Source organism: Perissodus microlepis, chromosome 10 (genome assembly GCF_051167445.1).
Source record: "Perissodus microlepis isolate ML-2025 ecotype Zambia chromosome 10, ASM5116744v1, whole genome shotgun sequence".
Lineage (NCBI taxonomy): Eukaryota > Metazoa > Chordata > Actinopteri > Cichliformes > Cichlidae > Perissodus > Perissodus microlepis.
In genome coordinates this window covers 4,676,350-4,704,276 of record NC_140470.1, presented here as the reverse complement: position 1 = coordinate 4,704,276, position 27,927 = coordinate 4,676,350, and the positions used below count along the sequence as shown (strand labels likewise).

The 27,927-nt window shown below is 39.5% G+C and overlaps 1 protein-coding gene across 3 annotated transcripts in view; it reads right to left on the bottom strand.

Moving 5' to 3' along the window:
• Positions 1-27,927, bottom strand: part of robo3 (roundabout, axon guidance receptor, homolog 3 (Drosophila)) — a 156,268-nt gene that overhangs the window by 107,289 nt on the left and 21,052 nt on the right. The gene's annotated exons all lie outside the window — the stretch shown is intronic.

Below are 27,927 nucleotides of genomic sequence, written 5' to 3'. Positions count from 1 at the left end.
AAATAGTGCAATAAATTTCTGACAGTTTCTGGAAAAGCTGCATTTACCAAAAAAAAAAAAAAAAAACATGATTCAGCGACGATTAATGTATGGTAGTCAATTAAACAATTAACTGACCACTTCTTACACTGCAAGCATATGGTTACTGAAAGTCATTTCCCTGAGAAAACAATTCATACTTTCTGACTTTCCATGCTGTATAACACTAATATCCCCTGTGCCACAAGCCACGGTGAGAATGTGGAATGAGTCCATCGCTCTGATAAAAGGTCTAAATTAACTGAGATACTTGTATTTATTCATTCATTGCTATTGATTCAGGGCACGTATATGTAGCCAAGGTAAGGCCTTGCGCACGAGTCTGTCTTTAATAGAGATATCCACACATGGAATCATCAAGCAAGAGCGCGTAAATAACTTCCTGCAGTGTGCAGTGTCTGTGTAAAATGAGCTGCAAAGAAAGGAGGAAAGATGGCAGTCATCTAGTCCTTGTGAACTATTATTATCTAATCCACATGCAACACACACTGAAATAAATTCCATTAATTACAGCTTTGCTCATAGCCTGCAGAACAGACTGTGCTTAAACCAACAGGAGCACGCCTCTGACTGAGCCTCACTACTCTCAGCCCAATTAAATGAAGCTCGTAAATAACATAAACAATACTTCACACCCTTCAGGCACTGTAGTAATCAGCCTAAAGAAACCCGGGCATAGAGGTAACAGTACACACACACACACACCAAGGTAACATATGCAGGTGTTTCAGGTGATGATGATAAAAGCACAAAAACATTCTCAATTATCCTTTCTATTATCATAATTGTGACAATCACTGTAATGCATGCTCAGCCAAAACTTGCTCATATTGGATAAGGTGATGTGAACCCATATCTGGAGTCAATCAAATACAATTTATAAAAAAGCAGAAAAGCATGATATTCAAGAGTCTAGTTGTAAAATGTGATGCTAAATAACTAAATGTGTATTTCACCCTGCTCACTAATTGCACGGGCTAAATTTATTCTACTGCCGGAATAGTTAATGAGTCGTTTGGGACTGCAGATCTCTGGAGTCTGTGTACAGTGGCTACTTTTTTCCCCAGCTTTGTTCGACTTTCTCCCCAAATGCTATGCAAAGCTAATGCTTACCCACAGCCAAACCCAGACACAATGCATACTGAATCCTTGTACTTTCACAAGGTTCCCTGGATAAATTGGCTGAGGCTTATGCATACAGATTGTAGTTATTTTAATTGGCTGTTGTTTCCCAGTAAAATTATGAGGAATTTCTATGAACACAGACAAGAGTTGCACATAACTCACACACACACATAAGCATTCACTGAAAGCAGCAAAGGCAACGTGCCTGTGGCCACATGGCTGAGTGTAGCTGTCAAATTACGAGTCCCAGATGGCCCTCTGTGGCCCTGGGCCCTCTGCTCTCACATCAGTGGCACGTAAACACATTCACATCATTCACTCCTGATGCATTAGATACAGCCTAGCTTTTATGATTTTCCTTAGCTGCTTAATTCCCCTCGCTGCTTGTTTTAAATCAGTGCATGAGTGCGATTAAATTTTAATATACTGCCTCTGTGGTGACCTTGAGGCTGATTCTGCCCATGTCAGCTTTAAAAGGGGAAATTAGCAAAAAATGTATTGCTAATTATTGATATAATGAGAGAGGCAGGCTTTGTTTTGGGACAGCGCAAACTGAAGCTACACAAGACTGAACCATATATGGACATACCTGAATAAAATGTGAAATTGATTTTCAGGATTCAGCTCCCAAGCTTCTGGACATAAATTCCTCTGAGCCAGGATAAGGTAGGAAGTTCAGTTCTGCTCCAGTAGATGGATCATTAGGCTAAATGTCACCATGCTTTAGTTTCACAGCTGCATCATTATTGGGTAATTGTTCCTCTCTCAGGTGCTCTAATAAAGTTCAATAAGCAAAGGCTAAGATCAGAAAATGTTGAAGCCTCGGGACAAAATTTTACATACCCAGATTTAGGCATGCAACAAAAATACAGGTAGAATCAAAATAAATGTAGCCCATAGTTCTAAATATGGGATGTTGTAACAACTATCCATTTTCTAGGGCATGGTACATGTATATTCCCAAGCAATAAAAGGTTCATATTTCTGGATTATACCAACCTTTTCTGACCCCGTGCCTAGTAGATATAAGAAAGGCAAAGTCACAAGTTCACTAGCAGGGTCCACATCTGAATCCAAATCTGAATGGAAAAAAGTGTTCTTAATAATTTATTAACAACCTAGGTGTAGGTGTACTCGATGTATTTAATGTACTCAAATGAATGGGATACATACAAAAGTAGTAGTGCAGAAGGTACTGCCCCAGTGGCAAATTACTTTACTTCAAATATAACAATATCGAACTTAATTTTCTGAGAGGGTGTGGCAAAAATGCAAGATTTTAGTCATTAAATATGTGAGTGTGCATGCATATAATATCTGTTTGCCAAGAAAGAAGATGTGTAACCTTTAACACATCATTCTATGTGCATGTTTGCCCTCTGAGACACACACATGCTGTCATTCTGGGCTGTTGCCTTTTTTGCTCACATGGGAATAGTTTATTGATCAGAGAGGAATCTCCCTAATTAGGCCTGAACTGGCAAGGAAAGAGAAAGGGTAAAGCGAGGGGGAAGGGGAAACAGTGAGGAAAAGAGGAAGACAAGAAAAAACAAAGAAGAAGAGAATGCAAAGAGGCACTTTGACTTGTTGTTCTACAATGGATTGGGACATGAGACAGAGCAGAGGAGCAAACAACAAAGGGGACGTGCAGGGGATGGAAGCGACAGGAGGAGGGAGGAGGGAGAATGACAGCAGAGAACACAAGAGTAAAAGAGGAAGAGCACGACGCAGAGGGCAAAGCGAGACAGAAATACGATGGGCTGCGAAGTGTGGCTCTGAATTTACTACACAGACTCTGACATGACCACATCCCAGAGTTCATTGCTCTAGTTTTAGGAACAGGGAGGAAACAAAGGCTCCACTCACCCTCTGAGCATTTCAGTACTCCCGGGATATAATTAAAAGATGCATTTAGGTTTTTCATAACACCCCCAGCTCCTTTTTCTTTTGCCTCTGCAACCAGTCATTTTACAAGAGTGAAATTAGCAGGTTTTTCGATGCGTGCTGCTAACATGAACACAACGTAAGCTAACACCTCACCGTAAGTGCACGTGAGTCCTTTTCAGGCCTCAATGAAAAACAATGGTGACCCACAGAGAGCAGCACTGCTGCATCTCATCTTACTCCAACTGAATGTTCCACATAGTCATTTTAACTTTTAATTCAATCAGTTTTATGTATATAGCATCAGGTAAGGCAAAGACTCAACAATCAACATTTTGTAATGACAAATCTTTTCCACTCTAAATGCTTTCACTTCACTCTGAATCTATTTTTTACACTCTGTGTAGGGCATAAATGTTGATTTGTTGATTTGCATTTCCAGATCCATGTTTAGATTCTTAATTTGTTCTTATAGGTTAGCTTTACATCATTCACATCTGAAAAACACTCTTTATTCGTCTTAAACTGACACTCAGTTCATCCTCTCTCTGAATCCAGCGAGGAAACTTTGTTTCAGCAGTAGGTGTGCCAGGCTGCTGTGCTCATGGAGACAACTGTATACCAAATCTTTAAAGCATCCTGAGGGTTTACTTATTCATACAAACTCATTATGTTGAACATTTTGTTATGTTTCATATGCATCTCCACCACTAGAATGAATATCAAAAGCATAATATGGCAAGTGGTGCATCTGTCTTTGGGACTTCCTTCCTTAAAAGCCTTGTGGGCTCAAACTGAAACACCCAACAAAAATGGTTTCTATTCAAGATGTCTGTGTGTCCATGCCAACACACGTGAAATCCTGCCTAAGAAATTCTGTCTTTTGATCACATCAGGAAACTCAGTTCTGGCTGTCCTATTATAAAAGCAGAGGACTGTGTTTCCTAATTTCAATTTTCTGCCACAGATCAAATTCACTTTCTCTCTGCTAATTGTTCAGAATGTTAGAAGAGGAAAAATCCAGATTACACAAGATCTAATGAAACAAATGTCAGACAAACAAAACAAGACAAAACAGGTAAAGTGCGTTTGTGTCTATTTGTGTCTGAGAAGGTGATAGTTGAGACAGATTCAGAGTTCCAAAATGAGGCGTACGTCATGCTTGTTGAGGAAGGCGGCATCGGTGCCAAGCTCATCAAGCAGCCCATTTTCACACAGTCGGTACACTCCAACTAAATCTAATAAAGCTCCACAAAAACACTCTGCAGCAACATCAGAGAGCTGTCTCACAAAGCTCTTCTCCCCCGCTCATGTCTCTCGAAAATTGCACGGGCATACTGCCTGAAATGGTTTGGAATGTTGAAGGCTGGTGCGCTAAAAATGTGTTAATTACGTGGGAGTCAAAGCAAGCTTTCGAGTGTCATTGGTCTGGAAATGTGGAAAACTGAAGAGCTTGGAGCCACCAAAGGGCACAGATGTGATTATAAACTTAAAAAAAGGTCTCACATTTGTTACCTCGTCACGTTCTAAATTTTTCCTACTGTTTGTCTTTAAATGGCTGAGCTGACCAAAATATAGCCAGTCTTCACTTAATGAGGATGAGGTAGAAATGTGGACAGTAAATAGTGAGAAAATGAAAATGAAAAGCATTGTTTTTTTCATGTTAGGCACCTCTCTTTCATCTTTTCATCTAAATGAAATTTTTGATCAGTAACAACTTTCAAAGTCTAAGCTTGTGAGTCATTAAAAATGATGGGTAAAAGGCCCCCCCCCCTCCTCCCTTCACCCTCAGCCTCCTTTTGTAGGTCTGTTGCTTTTTCCCCAAATATTTAATCACTCTGAGATGAGGGCATCCTCATTTAAAGAGGCAAGCTGGTGTTAAGACACATTTTTCTAATCGGAAATGTTCGTCTGACTCCTCACATCAAACCCCTGCTGTTTACAGCCCAGTTTTGTGTTGGTGGATGTTATTATTGCCTCATGTCTACACCTCAGATCTAGCTCTGATGTGCATTTGAAAGGCTGCTTTACACTGAAGAGTCAAATAAAACAAATTCAGAATATTAAAATGAGAGGCTGCTGCTTTTTGTTGCTGGACTCTAATCAGTCTCTTTAATATACAACAAACAGAAATTAATATTAAATTATTATTATTTTGTAACTGGAGAGCATAGTGCTATTGGAAAAGAAGCACAGCACACATCTCTATTGTTGTCACCCCTGCTGGCGTCATTATGATTTTGGTACCTGTCTATTTGATGGTCAGCGTGATACCTCAGAAATCAACAGATTTCAGTGAAATTAGGTGGAAAATGAAACAACAAGCATTACAAACAAGTGATTAGTATTTGGTATGGATTCAGAGCCAGGTGTAGATGGAGGGTTTGCTGCACCGGTGAAAATGTTAGTGCCAAAAAAAAAAAAAAACGTAACAAAAAACAAACAAACAAACAAAAAAAATTACATTAACATTCAAGTGACAGCTCGCGGGGTCAAGTCAAGTAGCATTAAAGAGCATGAAAGCTGACACAGGGTAGATCAGGGTCGATGCACGAATAACAATATGGCAACAGTTTTTTGAACTGCCCCAATTCTATTCAGTTCAGTTTTATTTATACAGCACCAAATCACAACAACGGTTGCTTCAAGGCGCTTTATATTGTAAGGTAGCCCAACCCAACAAACCCAAAAATCATATGACCCCCTGTGAGCAAGCACTTTGGCAACAGTGGGAAGGAAAAACTCCCTTTTAACAGGAAGGAACCTCTGGCAGAACCAGGGTCAGGGAGGGGCGGGGCCATCTGCCGGAGACATGATAAAAGACCTGCTGTGGATTTCCTACCGACAGTCATGTTTTTTTCTTTTTAATGTCCCAATGACCCCTAACATTAGACCCCTAACATGTTGTAAGTGTACTGTTAAATTGTATATGGTTGAAGTGACAATAAAGCCAACTTGACTTGACTTGACTTGACTTGAAGCAGCACTGTACGGTGGATTGTTTCTGGATCTCATGTTTGTCACTTCTTTTAGGATTAGGCTACATGATAAGTAATTCTTTCCTTGGCTTAGACGACAGGGAAAACATTGTCTCAAAGAAGAGCTGAGAGTTAGAGCAGGTTTTGTTTTTGTCCTCCAAACCAGCTCACTTCTCTCTTCCTCCTCGGCTCTTTTTTTGTTTAAAAACTCAGACCACTGGTGTTTATTCTGGACTGAATTGTCTATCACAAATTGTTTTGCGTAACTGCAAACTAAATGCAAGACAGAAAAGGGGGTTTTATAAAACATATTGTTAGAAAAGGTTGTGCTGCATTTATCCAAGTGTGTCTAACAGTGCTACACTCTCTATGCTGCTTTGCATGCTTTAGTGAAAGTATACAGTGTACTCTGTTGCTGTGTCTGTTTTCATTGTACAGCAGACGGAACCAGGGAGACCTCAAGAACTGTCTTCTGTCCAGCCTTCATACATCATTGATTACTTATTGGTATTGATTCAGTCTGTCCTTCAACATGGGGGAGACCACTCACATAAAACACCCAAACACACACAGAATGCCTGCACATCACAACCTGTGCATGTCGGCCATGTTGCAGGCACACGGAAGCAAATAAAAAGAATTAAAGCTCTTTAATGTTTCCTTCTCTTTCTGTGTCCATCCCTTTCTCCCTTTCATTCCTGCAGGTAACAATGTGTACCAAAATCACGCAGCAAAGAGTCGTGGCTTCCTTGGTTTAATTTGTGTGAGGGCAAAGTGGAAATCTCTTCAGTTTCAATTGCCCCCAGTCAATGGGCTGTTTCCAACAATGAAACGCGAGCAGATGACCTTGTAGAGCCAGTGACCAAGACAGGAAGCATTAAAATTTCATTCTTATACGGCCTGTTCTTCACCTCTTCTGTCAGTCTCTCTTGAAGGCGGGTGGATTGTGAGTGAGGCCTGCAGCAGACCTCAGGCTGCTGAAATCTTCCCAAGCTTACATCTTTCTTTCTGATTTGTTGTGTTCAGATGAATAACGACATTTATACGCTTCCTGTAATTGTGTTTATGCAGTGCATGTCTATGTTGACAAAATAAGTATGTGGAAAATGAAGTGTCACAGTGATACTGCTTGCTAAGAAAAAACACATATATACTCTCTTTTCATGTATTGTATGTAAGAAAATGCAACAAAGCTATTACACAAACCCTGCTGCCATATGTGAGTCCACGCTGTGATATTCACAAAGCTGCTGTTTGTGTCATTCAATTACAAAAAACAGGTTGTAATTGTATTTAATTGAAATTTAGCCAATAAAAACCCATAGCTCTGCCAAATTACTTGCTGCAAATATATCCTTGAGGACTTGCTGGGGAAATGTACGGTAACATGCTACAGGCATGTCAAGGAAATGGCCTTTGGGAAAAAAATTCGATTTAGCAGCAAACAGTTAGAAATTAGCATATCCAGATGTAGCCAGCTAAATTTGATTTCATTGCTTTAATTGGATTTAACCTGCTTTGCTGTAATAGCTATAAAACTAGAGTCTTGGATATGCACCACCTCCATAGCGCTTGGATAATATTAAGACAATATGAGCTGGGAATATTGATATGAGCATCATGACAAGTGTGGGGAAGCAATACTGGAATTGCAATCTCTTTATTTAGAAATGAAGGACAGGTGGAAGATAGCAACAGCAAATTAAAATCTTCCTGTCATCTGACACATGTACCATGTATTACACGCTCAATAAGGGTGTAGCTCTGACACAGCAGTCACAATCAAAATGTCAGAATACATTTGTAGGTCAAGCAGTGAGGATTGGCAAATAATGTCAGGTGCTTTGTACTGTGGTTGAGGTTAAATGGCTGCATGATCAGCAAGTCAGTCTGTTTCCACAAAGCACAGAACAGAAAAATGACATAAGATTTCATTCTAAACCAAGTCTGTAAAAACATCATGCTGATGCTGCCAACTATGACTAAACAGCAGGTATGGTATAGTACATTGCGTTTGTAGTCTCACTGACTATAATTTAAGCCCCTTTCACCCTTTCACAAGCTTTGTTCTTTGCACTATATGAGCTTCTTTTTTTTATAAACATTTAAAAAATGCATCAGTTGCAGTATCTGATCGGTTTCATGTATATAGAGAAAAACTTACTGTCAGTTTTTTAAAATTATTATTAGGCAACCACTGTCCAGAAAAGACAAAAAGGTCACATTCAGGAATACTAATAAATAGATTCAACAAAATGAGAAATACATGAGAAAGTGATATAGGCTTTATAAAGTGCCTGTCGTGTCACCTTTGAGCATTTTTTCTGTTTCCGCATTTGTGTAGAAAGACATAAAGAATCTGAAACAACCTTTTAACATGAAATGCTCTCCTAAACAAAAATATTAGCATTTTCATCAGCCTCTTCTTCCATGTGCTCACACATGAACTATAGGTCTCATTGTGGAGCCTGAACTACATCATTCTTCACTCGAAGGCCCAGCAGGTAGCTTTCGCTTCCCCTCGACCATAACTAAAAACCAGTGGTCAGCCACCTCAGTGGTCAGCTCCTCAGAAATCATTACTATGTTAATAACTGCAAAATACTCTTTGGTAGCAGGAACAGGGAATAGTCGGACAGCAGGACACAAGGTTAGAGGGAAATATAGCTCCTTCAAACCAAAAGGGAAAACAAAATGGGAGAAATATAATGGAGGTGGAAAAATAAACGTGCAGAGGGAGATGTGGGGTGGGCCCAGAGAGTGCTGCGGTTTTTAATTCCAGATGATTTCCTCCAAGTTTTACCCGAATCAGGCCAGAGAAGCACTGATGGAGATAGCAACCCCTACCCTCATTAGCCCTCTCCAGCTGCTTCACTGACATTTTGCACTTCATCCAAAGCCCCAGCGTCCCCCCAAACTACCGTCGCTACCAGAACACTTCAAACACACGAACAGTAATTTGGTCCAATCTTAGACCCTTCTAAAGCTATAATGGAGGCCTCCTTCCAACACAGACATCAATAAAATTGCTATGTGTGTCTCTGCGTGCGGACGTCACATTTGTTTTCTTTACTTTCATACCTCCCACATAGTCCCACCACCATCACCTCCACCACAGCCGATATGGCTGCTGCGAACAAAGAGATGGTCTTCCATTAATGTAATTGGCCAATTTAGCTGCTGCAGCAGCAGCTGAGGGCGGCTTTATACAAGTGGCTTTTCATGAATAACAAATTAGCCGTTACCTGGTGACTGAAGGTCCAACAAGTGGGTCTGTCTTCAGTGGGAAAAAACACTTATCAACAACTTCCTTTGAATAGAAATTTGCTGCTTAACTTTTCTAATGTGTAGATATTGTTGTAGTTAGGCGTGTGTAGTCAAATAACATTTATATTACACATTTTAGAGATAAAATAAGTAAAGGCTAAACACGTTACTTCTGTTTTCTGTCCTTCTGGGGGTTTATTTTCTCTATGTACTACAGATTTAGCCATTTAGCTACACAGGAAATTCCACTTATGATACTGCATGTGGTCAGTGGAATCTCTTTGTTCTTTTCTCTTTCTGTTTCACAATAGTTCATAATTTGGGGGTCACTAAAACACTTCATTATTTTATTGACTTCCAGTACATTTGTGTTTATTTAAAATGACAGAATTTTAATAATATCTACACAGACTTACAAAGGCTTCACTCTTTCACTCTTTGTTCACTTTGTGCTACCTTTACATACATTTACAATATTAGAAAACCATTTTTCCAACTGTATCAACTGTTCCAACCCAGAACAGCAGAAACTGGATCAAACCAGAAGAAAAAGAACAGCGGCAGACCCCAGTGCACAACAGGAACGTCAGGGTGTGTAGTTTGAGGAACAACTGCCAGTTTCATTAAATGGTAAAACTCTTCTCAGTGTCAGCAGAGCCGTAAAGAAAAGGCCATGTCTGAGCCTGTCCAATAAAAGGGAAAAATTATGAAGGACAAAAGACGAGAGACACTGGACAGAGGAACATTGTGATACCTGGAAGAACAGAAACAATGTTGGATTCATTTGTTAAGGATTTGGGAGAGGGAAAAAGATAATCCAGGACTTCTGGTGATAAAGTGGGAGTTTGTATGGGATCAAAGAGGACTTGAACACGAAAGGTTACCACAGCGTTCTGCAACTGTCTGCAGCATCAATTCATTTTCTGCTTAACTGCTGCCAATTTCTTCCAACAACAGGATAATAATCCACAACACAGCTCCAGTCAGTGTAGTCGGCTGGCATCCTGTGTCACCAGATCTCAACTGTCCTGTTGTGTGAACAGCTTGACGGTTTAAATCAGAATAGTTATCAAACCAATCTTAACATGGGAGGTGGTTCGGGAGGGGTGAAGAGTGAAAATCCCCAATTGTCTACACATATTCACAGCTATGATTTATAGTTAATGCTAAAGTGGACTGGTACTCATACAGCAGTGTTCCTACATGCTTGATTCACCCAGTCACACACAAATTCATGCGCCTTTTCCTGTGGCTAACGCGTCTAACACTTACACGCACACACACTGCAGTGGATGCACTGGAGCAAAGGCCTTCTGATTGGTAGATGACCTGGTCTGCCTCCTAACCCGCAGCTGCCCTGAAAACCTGTAAATCTGTGATTGGTGCAAATGCACAATCTCTTTTCCTTTTTCAATTTCGCAACTCGTTTAACAAACAAAAACTATGAACCATGAGAAATGTGAAATTTTTGCATTAACCCAAATGTTTCAGCCTGGGTAAAAATAAATAGATAAACACAGTTCTAGAATTATATGAAAAGCCAATAAAAACCAACAGATCCAGCATATCTGATATACATCATCAGCTCCAATAAAGCCTAACAGTCAGTGAACAAAAGGTTACCATGTTTGAACACATGTTATTCTGCTTCTCTCTGATGTTTGTGTGTACGTGTGACATATGAGTGCACGACTGCAGGGGCCAGCCATCAAAAGGAAATGACCTTTCCCACCTCCTCTTTGGCCACCACGTGTAAAAGGCAGTAACCCTTCAGGTTTCTTCAAACAAGCCGCAATCAAAGCATGCAGGGAGCAGGGTGTCTGTCTGCATGGTTGTGGCACTGTGGTTTATTTCAATTCAATGCAGCTCTGATAAGCAACTTGTGATAGCCGTTTCCTGCCATTTTTCCCCAGGCAGACAATCAGGCAGGCGGATAACAAGAATAACAGAATGTGACCTCTACCTGTCTTGATTCACACAAAAATAATTACAGGAAAATCGCTTCAATGTGCTGGATGATTGTGCTGTTAAAATGAATTCGTTCACAGTTAACTTCTTTATCGTGTTTCACATATCAGCACATCAATATTAAACAACTAATCCTCCACTTTCAAATCTGTTGACATGCTATCATTTTCTGATTTTAAAAAAATGCCTTAACCTGAAGCATACTGGAGTGGAAGGAGCGTTCAACACAAGCAAAATCTACCTAGGGTGCAACTATTCTTACTGGCTCTTGGTTTCAGTTTTGCCCACTTAAATTCTCAAAAGAAGATTGCTTCTGTTCTGTCTTTATGCTTTTATCTGTGAAAATGTGTTAGTGTTCTGTTTCTCCTTCATTCCTGCTCTCACTTGCTCTCAAAATAATTTCATTCACAACTTTTGACGCCACCACACTCATCCATTGATCTTTCTGCACATGTTCTTTGACTCAAACACTCCCTATTCTTATAATATGGCTGTAAAGCAACTCAATGTTATATAGTCTCGGTAGCCTGTAGGCCATATGCAGAGCTGTGCAGACTATCCTGTGCACCTTGTAGCTGTCTACTGTCACCAAAGGGCAATACATAAAATGAGTGAAGCGACCTGTATTGTGGCATTCTCTTTCTTTTTTGTCTTTGTGATATTATTAGTCCCTTGGCCTAACCCCTGCTGCACAGAGAGCTAGTGATAATATACAAACTGACTGTTAAAAGAAACGAACACTATTCACTGAAGCAATAGCCAGTGTTCTAAGTCCAGTCTGTGCTTTCCTCTCCATGGTAAACTGTGCTGTCTACAAATAGCATAACTACTGTAAAGTATCTACTGTACATTTGTGTTGGAGTACTGGATACAAGTGCCTGTGCCTCAATAACCTCTGTATTGGTTAAATTCCCTGATTTCCTAAGCAAATGGAGATATAATTTTTTTTCCTAAAATTGTATTTAGTACCGTGCTGAATAAACTTTATTTATCTGTACTGCTAGGTGGCAAAATTTCTAAAAATGACTGTATATCAGGTATCATTGAGAACAAATATGAAAACATGGAGCATGACTGTCTTCTGTAAAACCATCCAAAAAAAGTTTTTATGTAGTTGACAAATTATTATTATTATTATTATTATTATTGTTATTTTTATTCATTTGTGTATTTAAAAAAGCTTTTTATAATGCTATAATGCTAACCAGATGTTTAGCATGAATCTGGCATTTGAAACACCACATGCATTGCAATATAAGATCATACATGTAATTACTGTTCAACACTGACAAAATGATAGATTCTGTTGTTTGTGCTTCATTCTTATTCGCATGTTCTCTCATTTTCCAGTGACTTGCTCCCAGTTAGTATCAGATGTACAAATTCGCAAAGCGTCTAAAGTCAGTCACATTTATATATGGTCTTGCATGCCAGTCACAGAAAGTGGGAGACTGTGAGTCTCTTAAAGTGGACGCAACGTCTGTGATCAGCTACTGGATAATCCATCAGCTCTCTGCAAACACAAACGGGTGTCAAAGCTCATCTGAGTGTGCACTTTTCCCTGTGTGTCAGTTCTAAACCTGATTTATTACTTCAGTAAACATGGAGATGTAAGAGCTGAAGTCATCATATTGCAAGTCACCACTCTCAAGTCCTGTGATCACAGTCGAAACAGCCAAGTAGGCAACATGTCAGTCTTAACGCAGTCACAGTTTAAGACATCCAGTCATTTTAAACAGTTTCTTAAAAAAATCTGGACAGTGTTGCACATCCCGAGCTTAAATGACATCTTAAATGATGAGCAAAACTGCCTAGCTTGCAGAAACAGATGCATAAGCCTGTGGACACCGGAGACCGCTTGGCATTGCTATTATTATGCAAATAGACTATTTTTCAAGTCCACTTGGAGTCAACCTGAAGGATGTACATGCAGTTAATGACTGCAATGTAGTGCGCTGCAGATGAGTCTGCACAGTCACAAAAAAAATGGCAGCCATCTGTTTAGACCCTTGTGTTCACCCTCTGACAACAAAATTGACATCACTTGGACCCATCCAAAATTGTGGTATATTATATTGACTTAAGTCCAGTCACAAGTGTAGAACCAGTTAATTTAGAATGGGAGACACTTGCTCTGGTTGACATCCTGGTTAATGGTTGAAGTGCATGTGTGAAAAAGTGGTTGCAGAACTGAATTTACTTCTAGAATAAGAGAAGTTACTTATTAGGTATTAGCAGACTCCAGTGGTTGACATACAATTCTTTTCTGTGTTTAATTAAAGGCATCAGAGAAAAGAAATACTTAACTAAAGAAGAATCTCTGACCCCAGCTACTGATAGGGTGACTGTCACTTTCTCAATGATAAGCTTTTATTATCTGCAACTCATACCATTTATAAGCTGATAACTTTGTAAAAGGCCAACATGCTAATAGACTCACATTAATGAGAGCACATTTAATGTGCAAATCACATTTGGTTGCACTGCTGTTTAAACTGCTGTGAGACGCAGCTCATTCAACTGTTAGCTTCTTATCTAATCTCCCCATATCTACAGAGCCTGATGACAGCTCCACTCCATGCACAAATGCTGTCTGGTTTATGTTTTTTTTTTTAATTTGCCATCATATTACCTAGATTTGTTTAGCATTGCCATAAATCAATGAGACCACTTAGAACTTGGACCACAAAATAAATTACCCCCAATCCCCATCCTCAGTGACACTGCCAAAACCACTAGAGAGCTGTTTACCCCCCGTTTCAGTCAAATTGTAATAAGATAATTTCATTTGTGCCCAAGACATATTCAACAAACCAATACTTGATTTGTTAAATTAATATGTCAAACTGGTTTGCATAAGAAAAACTTATACAGACAAAGTCATAGGCATATATATATATTATATAGTGAGATGAGGCCTATGGTTTATAAACATTTTGAGAAAGTCAGAGTGTGGTGCTGTATGGCTGTGGATCATGGCCAGATGGACCAACACATGGTGCAGGCATTGTCATTCAGATGTGGCGTGGGCTGCTTCATTTTTAATAAAGGACAAATAAATTAATTCAAACGCTTTAAAGGCCACTAAGGAAATGAGTATCATCTGTTACTGTGTGATCTGGGAGCTGAACATGTGTTTGCTCAAGTTTATATCAGGTCCAGTATTTTTATCATAGAGAAAATCCCTTATCATTATACATTTACAAGCCTGCCTCAAGGAAATTGTATTTGTATCTTAGTTTGTATTACAAAGTACAAATGGGAAATGTAATCCTTAGATATTTTGAGAACTGGGGGGCTTGTATTTTTGTGTTTGGGTCAATTGTAGCTGTGGAAAGCAGAGAACTATGATACCAGAGAATAACAGGGTTTGTTTTAAGTCCCATGTGTGATCTGGTTTACACCAGGATTCATATGGCACTGTGTTTTTTCTCTCCTTTGGTCAGATTGTCAGATTAGCCGATTAGAGTTATAGTTTCTTGTCTTTAGAGTGAGAGAAGAGAGAGGAGGGATGTTGGGGACACAGGGGATATCATTTTTTTTTTCATCTTAACAAACTCAGAAGACAAATATCTCGTCCTTTGGCTGCTTTCTCCTTCATATAGTTAGTCTAACTGGTTTCTAAGTGTGTAGGTGTGTTCTTTGCTGCTGAGCAGATGGTGTACAGTGAGGTTTTTGAGCTTTCCCTTAGAAAACAGCTGCTGCCAAAAACAATGTTGCGAGTGCAATGACACTGAAGAGCAAAATGTGAGCTGAACAGCTAAGTAATGTTAAATGGACTGTAGAGCTTAAAAACTAATTCTAGTGGTTTCAAAGGGCATTACAATGACAACATAGATGTCATTCAACAGGCTGATCTGCAGTTGGGAAAAACTCAAATTTGGCACATGGCTGTGATGGAACTGCAAACCCTCCAATTAGAGGACAACTTGCTATGCCACTGCAGCTCAGTCAGCCAACAGGACCAGTAAGCCAAGGTGAGCTTCCGATTTATAGTTAAATCTTTTTAGATTCATTTAAATCTTACATCACATTGTTTTCCCTTTTAATTTGATTCATTAGCTTAAAAATGTGCATCGTGGTCGGCTTGACCTTTACTGAAATGTGTCTGTATCTGCATAAAATCTTTTCCTTTACAATGTTTTCTTTAAACATGAACATATTTTGAAACACACATATTCCTGTGTACCTGTGTATATTTCTTTGTGGCTTTACTTTGAGCATGTAATCCTTCCTGTCCACTGAAGCCCTGTTTCTGTTGCAAACACTGCTGTAAGCCCAGTACACACTGTAGGTGAATGAAGGAGAGGAAGCCACGCTGCTGTTGGCACACATTCTTCTATGCCATTCCTGGTTGAGAATGGAACCACGGCTCTGTGAAAGCATGACGAAAAACAGCAATTTGCCTGACTATCATTTCCACTGAACCTGAATTAAATTGCCCACTAGCTCTATGCGCATGCATGCATACAGCTGCGTGCGCGCACACACACACACACACACACACACACACTCACACTGTTTGCTACAAGCAGCTGGTGGAACCGTTATCATCGTGCTCTCCCACTGAACTTGGTTTACTGTAGACTGTAAAACAAAACTGGCAAAGCACACAAATAAAGGTTAATAATAATAATAAATAATAAAGCCTATGCCTCAACTGGATGCACTTGGATCGGGGAAAGGAAAAGTATATTGAAAGTAAACTACATACAGTGGCTTGCAAAAGTATTCGGCCCCCTTGGACTTTCCCACATTTTGTCACATTACAGCCACAAACATGAATCAATTTTATTGGAATTCCACGTGAAAGACCAATACAAAGTGGTGTACACGTGACAAGTGGAACGAAAATCATACATGATTCCAAACATTTTTTACAAGTAAATAACTGAAAAGTGGGGTGTGCGTAATTATTCAGCCCCCTGAGTCAATACTTTGTAGAACCACCTTTTGCTGCAATTACAGCTGCCAGTCTTTTAGGGTCTGTCTCTACCAGCTTTGCACATCTAGAGACTGAAATCTTTGCCCATTCTTCTTTGCAAAACAGCTCCAGCTCAGTCAGATTAGATGGACAGCGTTTGTGAACAGCAGTTTTCTTGCCACAGATTCTCGATTGGATTTAGATCTGGACTTTGACTGGGCCATTCTAACACATGGATATGTTTTGTTTTAAACCATCCCATTGTTGCCCTGGCTTTATGTTTAGGGTCGTTGTCCTGCTGGAAGGTGAACCTCCGCCCCAGTCTCAAGTCTTTTGCAGACTCCAAGAGGTTTTCTTCCAAGATTGCCCTGTATTTGGCTCCATCCATCTTCCCATCAACTCTGACCAGCTTCCCTGTCCCTGCTGAAGAGAAGCCCCCCCAGAGCATGATGCTGCCACCACCATATTTGACAGTGGGGATGGTGTGTTCAGAGTGATGTGCAGTGTCAGTTTTCCGCCACACATAGCGTTTTGCATTTTGGCCAAAAAGTTCCATTTTGGTCTCATCTGACCAGAGCACCTTCTTCCACATGTTTGCTGTGTCCCCCACATGGCTTGTGGCAAACCGCAAACGGGACTTCTTATGGTTTTCTATTAACAATGGCTTTCTTCTTGCCACTCTTCCATAAAGGCCAACTTTGTGCAGTGCACGACTAATAGTTGTCCTATGGACAGATTCCCCCACCTGAGCTGTAGATCTCTGCAGCTCGTCCAGAGTCACCATGGGCCTCTTGGCTGCATTTCTGATCAGCGCTCTCCTTGTTCGGCCTGTGAGTTTAGGTGGACGGCCTTGTCTTGGTAGGTTTACAGTTGTGCCATCCCATATGGAAAGTTTGTACCTTTCTTGTGTGAAACTTGTATGAAAAGCATACAAGAGTGAAAACAGATATAAGATCCCTTGAAAAATTATATAAATGAAACTTGTATGTTTTGGATACTTACTAAAACAACATATGAAAGAAATGAGAAAGTGGCCACTTTCATGAGTAAATCATATACGTTTTTACTATTTCTTTTCCATATGGGATACTCCTTCCATTTCTGAATGATGGCTTGAACAGTGCTCCGTGGGATGTTCAAGGCTTGAGAAATCTTTTTGTAGCCTAAGCCTGCTTTAAATTTCTCAATAACTTTATCCCTGACCTGTCTGGTGTGTTCTTTGAACTTCATGGTGTTGTTGCTCCCAATATTCTCTTAGACAACCTCTGAGGCGTCACAGAGCAGCTGTATTTGTACTGACATTAGATTACACACAGGTGCACTCTATTTAGTCATTAGCACTCATCAGGCAACGTCTATGGGCAACTGACTGCACTCAGACCAAAGAGGGCTGAATAATTACGCACACCCCACTTTGCAGTTATTTATTTGTAAAAAAATGTTTGGAATCATGTATGATTTTCGTTCCACTTCTCACGTGTACACCACTTTGTGTTGGTCTTTCACGTGGAATTCCAATAAAATTGATTCATGTTTGTGGCTGTAATGTGACAAAATGTGGGAAAGTCCAAGGGGGCCGAATACTTTTGCAAGCCACTGTATGTAGTTTACTTTCAATATACTTTTCCTTTCCCCGATCCAAGTGCATCCAGTTGAGGCATAGGCTTTATTATTTATTATTATTATTAACCTTTATTTAACCAGGAAGATCCCATTGAGATTAAAAACCTCTTTTTCAAGGGAGACCTGGCCAAGATAGGCAGCAGCAGGTGTCTCACAGTTACAGAAATTACTCAAACACAGGCAGCAACAACACACATGCAACAATAAGTGAAAGAATACAAATAAAATAAAATAAAATTCAATAAAATTCAAATAAAAATAAAAAAGTCAGTTAAAATGACTTTTTTATAGGCTTTGTTAGTCACTGTAACACTTCTCTTTGGATAAATGAAGTGCAACTGTGTTGGTGATTTCGGTGTTTTCAGTGTCTTTGTGAAATAAAGACTCATAGTTATGGACAACTGACATTAGAAAACATTGGTTTACTTGGCCTTCACTTATTATCCTGCAGTTTAATAGGTTAGCTGTGTTTCTTTGGAATGCAGTGAGTATAGGTAGGGGTTAAAATGGCATTTGGCAGGTGGGGGAGCCCTAAAATCAGCTGTACTAGCTCAGCATGGGGAAAAGAATATGTACTGTGTGTACAGGTTGTGATCAGCTGACTCATGCTGCTACTGATGCTCTGAGGTTTTCTGCTCTCTGTGGATTTACATAGCTGAATTCAACAGGATGTAACCCAATATTTCACATGCAGATTTTCATGAAAACATCAATTTTCTCTACGCTGACAGTATATTGCTCATACTGTCTTTATACTGGACAGTATAAAGTTAGTATAGAAGTGCAACTCAGTGAATGACTCTGAGCATCATCAGCTTAAATACTAATTCATCTCTGCTACCCTTTATGTGACCTCACATTGACTGTGAACAGCACAGCCTCTGTGCACCCATCCAACACAGTGCTTTGCTGTAATTTCACCACAGAAAGCTAATCTATTTATCCTGTACCCAAAGTACTGTCATGGAACCGTTGAATAGCACAAAGTACTCACTTCAGCATTTGCCCTTGTTACTTCTGGGGACAAGCTCTTGGCCTTCTGTTCAGTTTTTTGTATACTGTTTATCAATATCCACCGGATTCTGTTTTTTTCATTTTCGCTGACTGAGTGCCTCTACCCACAGTATACTCTGTTACTTTACTTTTTAACTCTAGGTCCCATGGCAAATATTAAGTGAACAAATGTTTCAGGTTATTAATACTGTGTAGGACGGACTGAGTGCTTTTGAACAGAGTCCCCTGACACCAAAACGTTTGTAGTTTTAAAAACACTAATCAAAACCGAAATAGAAAACAATTATGTCACATCATTAGGCACAAACTGACTGACTTATAAAATGAGATGTGAAATGTACTGATGAGACATGACACCTGTAAGGTCTGACAAAACCGAACCTCCTGGATCTGCATGGAAACTGTTAATGAAGACTAAATGGGGCTTTAATTGTTCATTCATTATCTAACTGACATATGTTGACATAGCAGTTTGTAGCTATATGCAAAGCAGCTTTAGATATTATATAAAAATCATTTTCTTAACAGGCCTCATCCGTTCAAACAAGGTCTACACAGACCTGTCTCAAACTGTCTCAATATTGCAGTTTTTCAAGACAAGAGACTTTTATGAAGAGTGATGATGCTTTTGTCAAGACCAGTAGGGGTTGAAACATCATCAAAGAATTCAGGATCAACTGAAATTTGCATGTGCTCACATGGACAAACCTTGTGGAGAAAGGTTTTATGGTCAGATGAGGCAATTAGGCCACAATGACCAGATGCGTGTTTGGAGTGAGGCTTTCTGCCAGCTGCCAAGAATGTTTGTGGTATCATTATGCTCCGGGGCTGGAATAATAATGAAGAAGGAGGACTGCCTCCATACTCTTCAATTTCACCTCAGGCTGGATGATTGAAACTTACACACAGTTGGGTTTTATTAAAGGTTATCATTTATTTATTTATTAAAATGATGCCAACTATGCATCAGGACTGGTTTTGGAATGGTCTATGGCTATTTAATATCCATCCAGAATTATGCCACAATCTTGTTGACAGCTGCCAAAAACATGTCGTCAAGGTGCAACTTGCAATGAGACATTTAACCAAATATCAGGGGAGGTGAACGTATATATCTGAGCCTGTATGATTTTGACCATGTGTGGATTGGGGAAAAATCACTAACCCTTTTTTGTAACAATAATGCTGTCTGTGGATCAAAAACTAACAAATGCATAATCGCATTGGTACATACTACAAGAAAAAGCTGTAACAACATAGGGCTATATTAACAGTAATATGTTAAACCAAGGTCCATGCCCATGAGTAGACTCCGAAGGAGAAATTGGATTTCTGCAGTCACAAATCCTGCTGTATATTGTAGTTTGGGTGTAAATCCAGGGGATGAGTGTTCTCCCTGACCTCAGCAACAATGCTACCCTACAATCACTCTCCTGTGAATGAGGCCACCCCAATCCCATCTTTTTTCATTTCACTCTCCTTCACGACTTTACAAGGCCAAGTCTTGCATTTGAGTGCTCACAGAAAAGCTCTGTCAACACTACCTGTGGATGAGGATTTCCAGAGGTACTACTATCAAGGTGGGGGGAAGGGGGACGAAATATTGGAGACAAGAGAGGCAAAGATAATACATCTGGGGATAGAGGATGGATACAAGGTGGAAAGGTCCAGTATGAGCCTGTTCTAATTTCCTGGGCATCAATTACTGATGTTTTGTCAAAGCTGCTGGCATCTCAGTGATACACACAAGGTGTCCTTTGGCATCAGTGCCTTGATGAACTGGCCACAGTGAAAGCATTGTCGACTTGTCATGTATGGATGTTTGTTCAGGTGCTCACCTTGGAACGTCGATGTTTTCCTTACACATTTGATTTAATGTTGGGAATGGGTGTATTTGGTCCTATCAGATCACATCAGATCCTGTTCTTCCTCCTGTTTTAGAAATGGGTCGTTCACTAAACTTCAATGTTTTCTGGATGTTCTTCTCTTTCTTTACACTAATAATGAAGTTGTTTGTTAAACTAATTAGTCTACAAAGTGGTTTTACTGAGTGTGAGACCTGCCCCCCCTCAACCTGACCTCTGACACAGTTTTGTAAATTACTTATGTTCATAAATCCTCCAATACAATACACCGTAAAAATAATACACCATGAAACTATGCAGTGAGACAGGAAGAGAAAAAAAAGTGGACGGAAAAAAGTAAACAGCAACAGATGCAAGAGAATAGAGAAATATGAGGAGAATATGAGGAAATGTGTTTTCTATCCAATCTCTGAGGGGAACAGAAAAACAAAACTTTGGTGAATATTGTCGGTTTTCAAAGCCCGCTTTCTCCTCTCTCCACTGTTGCTGATCGATATCAATGGCTTCTCAATTTTGCCATGCAATGAGTTCTCAATAAAACCAGTGAACGGGCATCGCACCCCCTCCCTCCTGTTACTGAATCCAATTCCTCAGACAGCTTCAGCCTTGTCCATAATGGATACTCTGTTTCATAGGCTTTGGCTTGTGTTCCTGTGGTGCTCGGTTAATATTTCAGCCCACTGTCTGTCTTTCCAGCACAGCCCACTTTGTTATATTGATTTATTTGTACTTCCCTCTACATACCACCTCTGTGGTGGGAAGACGATCTATTATGGAATTTAATACCTTTCATAGAGCTCATTTTCTTATTTTTTCTTCTCTTTTCCTAGAAAATGATGTGTGTAGGGAGTAGTGGGTGTATGCACTCCAACTAAACAAGAGTAGTGAGGAAGTTGAAGTCGCTTATTCATCCTTTTAAATCTAATTTTAACTAACAAACAGGATGGGCCTCATAGGCTGAGGTTACTTGGGCGAACTGTCCTTTTTCTTATCATGTGTAGTTTAGGGCTGCACTAGTAGGACTTTGGACAAGGATGCACGATGCACAGATGTGAAGAAGGAGGCCTGAACTCGGGACAAACAGCTGCTATCCTTCCTGCATCCTGCATGTCAGATGTGGCACCGCTGTGTTTCTACATGCATCAGTAGATTTTAGGACACTTTTTTTTAGGATGGAAATTTAAAGGAAACCAATAGTGTGAAATAAGCACTCTCATATCTCCCTCTGCAGCATGACATAGACAAGTCTAAATAAAAGCAAGACATGAATCTCTGGAGAAAAAGTGATGGTGGTAAAATAACATTTAAATGACTGAGCATGTTATGGGAAAGCACTTGTTATGGAGTTGCATCTTCAATTCAGCAATATATGAGCAGATGTATAGCTGACTTTATAAGGCTTTGACTGCATAAAGTTAGAATAAATGGTAGAATCTGGTGAGTGAATCTAATCAACAACATCACCTCAAATATAATACAAAAAAAAGATGCAATGATGGGATGGGGCCCATGGGATGCCATTATTTTCTTCTGTTATTTTCTAGTTTCATATCTCCATGCTGTCATTGGAAGTAATGCCAAGCAACACCAAGCTGATTTGAAAGTCATCTGTTTATCAGATTTAATTGCTAACTATCTAAAGGTGTTTGAAAGCCATTATGAAAGACCTCTGTGTCAAAGTAATCTTTTATGATAAAGAATTGCCTACTGAGAAAAGTACCTTTCATAGTACTTTGTATCAAATAGATAGTCCCCTCTTTGCACTTAGCTTGTGCATGTTAGGTGTTTTACTCAGAGGATGTAATAGACTATAGATGTTCTTTGAGTGTATAGATTTAACTCATTGTGTGGTGAGTTCATATTAGTAGAATTTACTCCACTGCACAACCAGCAACAAACTCTCTCAGAGAGACAGCTTGAGCTAAAAGCTAGCTGGTGCATAGGTGTGCTACAGGTGAAATGTGAAGTAGAGCTTCTTAGCAGACGATGATCACTTAATATAAAACATATAAAATCTTACATCCTGACAGAATCACGATTTACGTTTGCCTATGCATGCCACTGAAAATGTGCTAAAATTATACCGCTGACAGTTTGAAAAAGTAAGTAACTGATTACTTGAATTGCAAAGCTAACACTTTATGTACCAAGTCACCAACAACATTCTTCATGTAACTGATTCAGAAAGAGAGAGAGAAAAAAAGAAGAACAATTCATACAGAAACACATTTCCACAATCTCACTTTTAGTAACAAAGCAGAAGCAAAAAAGATACAGCATAAACTCTGAGAACACTCAGACATTACAACGGGGAAACACTAAAAGGTGACCTAAAACCACAGTCTGATCCTGTCAGTCTGGAAGGAAGCTATTACTGTCAGTCAGCTGTCTTTCCTGCTGCTTTCATGGTAAAATGAGGGCAGCACTAAGGCAGGCTATTAACACCCACATCATCACCTAAATGAATTATTGCATATTTTCACTGCTCATCTCATAATGAGCTCAGATTGGGCTTTATTTTGGTAGATATATGAGCAAACTAGCCGCTGAGCACTAAAGCTGAGTGTGCAGATAGCTGCTGCAGTGTAAAGAAGGCACGAGTGACAGAGAATGGACGGCTTAATTCAAACACATTGGGAGTTTGTAGACAAAAAAGGATGGTGTCTGTGAAGTGTTTCTGTTGAGTGCACCTTTCCTGTCTCTTCATCTTGTCACACGCAATAACATCCTTAGTCATCGTAACTAAGATGGAGACAGCTATGGGGATGCAATATTTAGAAGACATTCAAAATATTGTGTGCCTACAGTAAAGAAAACCATCAATATGGTCATAAGAATAATCCAGTATGTTCCCATAACTGGGCTTTTCTCTGTGTGAAATATAGAGATGGATTCAGGGCTGAAGACCTAAATGTCAGGGATTTGGTACATTATATATTTTACATTGAGTTTGGTTTTTTTTTTGTTTTTTTTTTTGTTTTTTTTTATTTATATAGCACTTTTAGAACAACTCCCAGCTGAACACAAAGTGCTGTACACCTGACATTCCAGAAATGATACATTGAATAAGTTAAAAAAAATTACAGATAAAAATAAAGAAAAATAGATGATAATTGAAATGACATTTAAAATAATAAAATTTGCACAAATAGCAAAAAAAAAAAAAAAATTCTCAAAACAACTTAGGTTACTGGTAGTAACAGTATCTATGGCATGACACCAAAAGTCTTTTTTTTTCCAACTGTTGTTCTTCTGCAGGCTGCAAATACAGCCTAAGTCATCAGGAGTCACTGAAATGTCTTGGTAATGTGTGAGAAGCTGAAGGTGTGCAGCCTGTCACCTTTATCTGCAGGATATCAAATTGATGTGCTGTGCAGAAAATGACTGTTGCTTTGAGGTAAGTGACATGCACATTGCAGAATTTTGGAATTTTGCAACACAGTTCATAATTCAGTAAATATGAGGTATACTACTATACCCGTTGTATAGTGTATCAGTAGTACAGTAGTACAGACCCAATCAAACAGTCTGAGTGCCATATTTCAGATGTTCACTTGCTCTTCTCAATCAGTCCTTTCAGAAACTACACCAAACTGCACACACTAAATATTCTTTTGGTGGATCCCAGTAACATTTGAAATTACTTTGATTAAAACAGCTACACATCTATGCTGTCTGCAAGTGTCCACAAGCTAGCATTATAGAGCCTTTGCTCACAACGACCAATAACAAATCAAAAGACTTTGATTTAAATTAACAGGTTCAATGTTGCCAGTTTAAAGGTTTTTTTGATAAAGGTAATTTTAGCAATAGTAAAATATCTCTAATAATGACAATGGGCTTTCTTAGGAGCAAAAGAATCACAAAGAATTACTGGTTAGGGGAGTATTAAAAACATTATGAATGTTTTAATTATCACAAATTGAAGCAACAGGTTAATCGCCTCGCTCCAAAGCAACTAATCAGGGGACCTCTCCAGTGTGCAGCTCCGAAGATACTGACACTCTGACGCTGGAGATCCACTGTGGCCCATCACCTTGCATTCACCTTTCATTTGGACACTCTATTGAGTTCTGTACTATTAATTCTGAAAAGGCATCTACTGATGACAGAAGAAATTAGTGAAACTATAAGTCGCTGAGTAAAAACTTCTACAATCACTTCTAAGGAATAACAGCAGTCTCAGTTCATCAAGTAACAGCCTGATGTAGTACCTGACCGGCTGGAATAATCCAATCACCCAAAAGGAAATTCCAGTTCCAGCAAATACATCAGTGTAGGAAGAGAGATGACTGGCTAGATGATAATGAGATTCACAGTTTGTATGTTGAATCCCTTCAAATAACGGTTGATGCTTGGACATGATAACTGCAGTCTGTAAATTAGTTCACAATAGATTATTTCACTGCTCGTTGTATCACTTACTTTGACTGGAAGTTATCAGATTGTGAATTTACTAATTCAGATAACAGGATTTCAGATTACAAATGAGCAAATAAATATTTGTTATCAAAAGGACAGTTATTACACAGAATAGGGGTCTTTCCATTTTGCACTATTTTAAGGTTAAAAATAGAAAAAGGAGGAAGAAAACCCAACATATATCTATATAAATTTCTCTGTCACACTTACACAGACACACATCACAAAGGTTTGTGTTGCTCACTCAGACCTTGTTCTTGCTGCACAGCAACCCTCAGAAGAGAATGCTTGTTTCTTTTATGCTTAATTTAATGTTTTCAGTTCAGTTTCCTGCAGACGTTCTGATGCATGCTGTGCTGTTCTGTGATTTATGCACGCTTTATTGATTATCTGACATTTTAAATACATCCCTTGAAGTTTCAAAGCCAGCCTGAAATTAACAGCTGTCAGAGTTAACAAAGACGCCATTATGTCCTGACACTGTTACCTCCTGCTCAGACACCAGGAGCTAATGATGGAACCATAACCACAGCGTCGTATTTCTATGGAAGCTTTGTTGTTCATTGAGAAAACAGAACGCTAGCAAGAGTTTTCTTCCCCAGACACAATAAATGAGAGCTGATATGCACACTGTGCTGAGCCGCCAGGTGAACTGAAGATGAAGGACGCATGATAAATGTTAAACACCACCATGAGTGTGTCACATAGATGTTTGAAGATGTTTTTAAAATGGGCTGGCACAGAAAGAGGGGGACTAGTGTCTGCATCAAATCATCAAGTTACTAAAGCACAATAAGAACTACTGAGTACAAAGTACAATATTTGCATTAGAAAATATAAGTATAAAGTATAACATATACACAGAAACCCAGAAATACTTTAATAAAGTACAAATGTACTCTAAAATTGAAAACATTTTAATTTGATTCCTCTAATGGCTTTACTCACTCGGGAGTAGCAGAAATTGCACACAGCCCATCCACGGGACAGCAAGCATACATCATGCCCCACTGGCAGCAGCATATATCAGAACTATAGTGCCTGGGCATCGATTGCCTCTCAGACAAAACTGTGATGGGAACTGTGTGAGGGGGAAAAATGAATTTCAGCTTTTGGCGGTGCGATACCCCCAAGTAGCCAAGCAGTGAGCAGGCAAATCCTTCCCCTTCTCCACCCATGTCTTTTTTAATCCATCAGTGGCCGCCTCCTTGCAAACGCACAGGGACAGGCTCTCTTTTTCTTTTCTTTTCTTTTCTTTTTTTGCACCACACCACGATAAAACTGAAGTCTGGCTGGAGTGGGATTCACAGGTACTGTGAGCGCTTTGTGACTGTTTCATTACTTCAGCCTGACCTGGAGAAAGGGTTGTTGCAAAGGATGATGTAGCTACCTTCACACTGTCATTATTTAGCGCTGTAAGAACACTAGAGTGGAACAGTTTCATATCCTGGTGAACTGACTTGGATATAAATTCGGTCTGTGCTTCAAATGACAAATATTTTAATTAAAACAGGAGGAGAAACAGGATTTGACTGAGAGATAAAAGGCATTTTGGTTTCAGTTGCTCTTTTCATATGCTAAGCAAAGGAGCTATTGTGATTTGGGAGGTTCATGTGTAGAATGCACGCCCTGATTCAAAGCAGTGTCTTGCTCAAAGAAGAGCACAGCTGTCAAAGTCTAAGGACTCTGTCAGAGACATTTACATTTTAGAACTCGAGAGCAGAACTAAAGGGACACTAGGTCAAAAAAAGCCCAAAAAAAGGAAAAGGAAAAAAATCAATTCGCTAAATCTGGAGCACACATTCTCATAATGTTTGTGGATCTGCATACACACACCTCCACGCAATTGGAGAGGCGCTCATGCTTAAACCCACACAGTCACACACAGATAGTGGATTTCAGATCAATGCTAGAAGAGAATCAATGCACAGTGGAGGTGGGAAGGCAAAATGCTCAGGGCAAAGATATATTTAGAAAGGTAAAAGACCTGCAAGTGGGACGGCTGCAGAGGAGAGCAAAAAGAGAGAAAATGAAAGCGGACGAGAAGAGGGGAGGGACACTCCTGGATCACATCCAATCTCCCAAAAGTGCTCACTGATACCAGATGCTGCTCACCTATAGCAAATTATGTTATGATGTGCATCTCGCACATTAGAAAAACAAGCCAAATGTGAAGAGCAATATTCTGCCATTCCTCTCATGTCTTCTATTTCCTGTTGCCCGAACTGTTAGTGAGAACGTGCTGAAGGGAGACGCACTATGAGCACATCTGTACAGAGACAGGACGTGTTTACAGGTGGAGAATCACAGCACTTGTTTTCTTCTCTGTTTCTCTACCTCTACTGGAAAAGATGCATACTCACTGGAAGTCTAAATTAATTTGAGCTATAGAAGAGTCTGTACTGGCATGTGAACATATAGTATCTTTTTACCCTCCATCTTTGAGATTTAACTTTCAGGTGCAGCAGCAACTCTACATCCTATTGTTGAGAAGATAGAACCTTCCAAAATGTAGACTGTATTTTCTTTGACTTTAACAAAGACCGGCAAGTAGACTGAACTCAAAACTTCATGGCATCCTTTTCAGGATACTGTGGCTAACTACATTTTAATTGCAGCTGCTCTCTCAGAATGAATAAAAAGCTTTAAAAGTCTGTTAGAGTGACTAAAGTGGAAGAGTCACTCAAGGCTAAAAGCGACTCGTTCCTCCATTCAAGCTGCTGCTATTATGTCTTGTCCTTCACTTAATTTAAACGTTGCATAAAACATTAATAGTGCTGGTGCAGAGAGTGCATACATATGAATGTATATTTTCCAA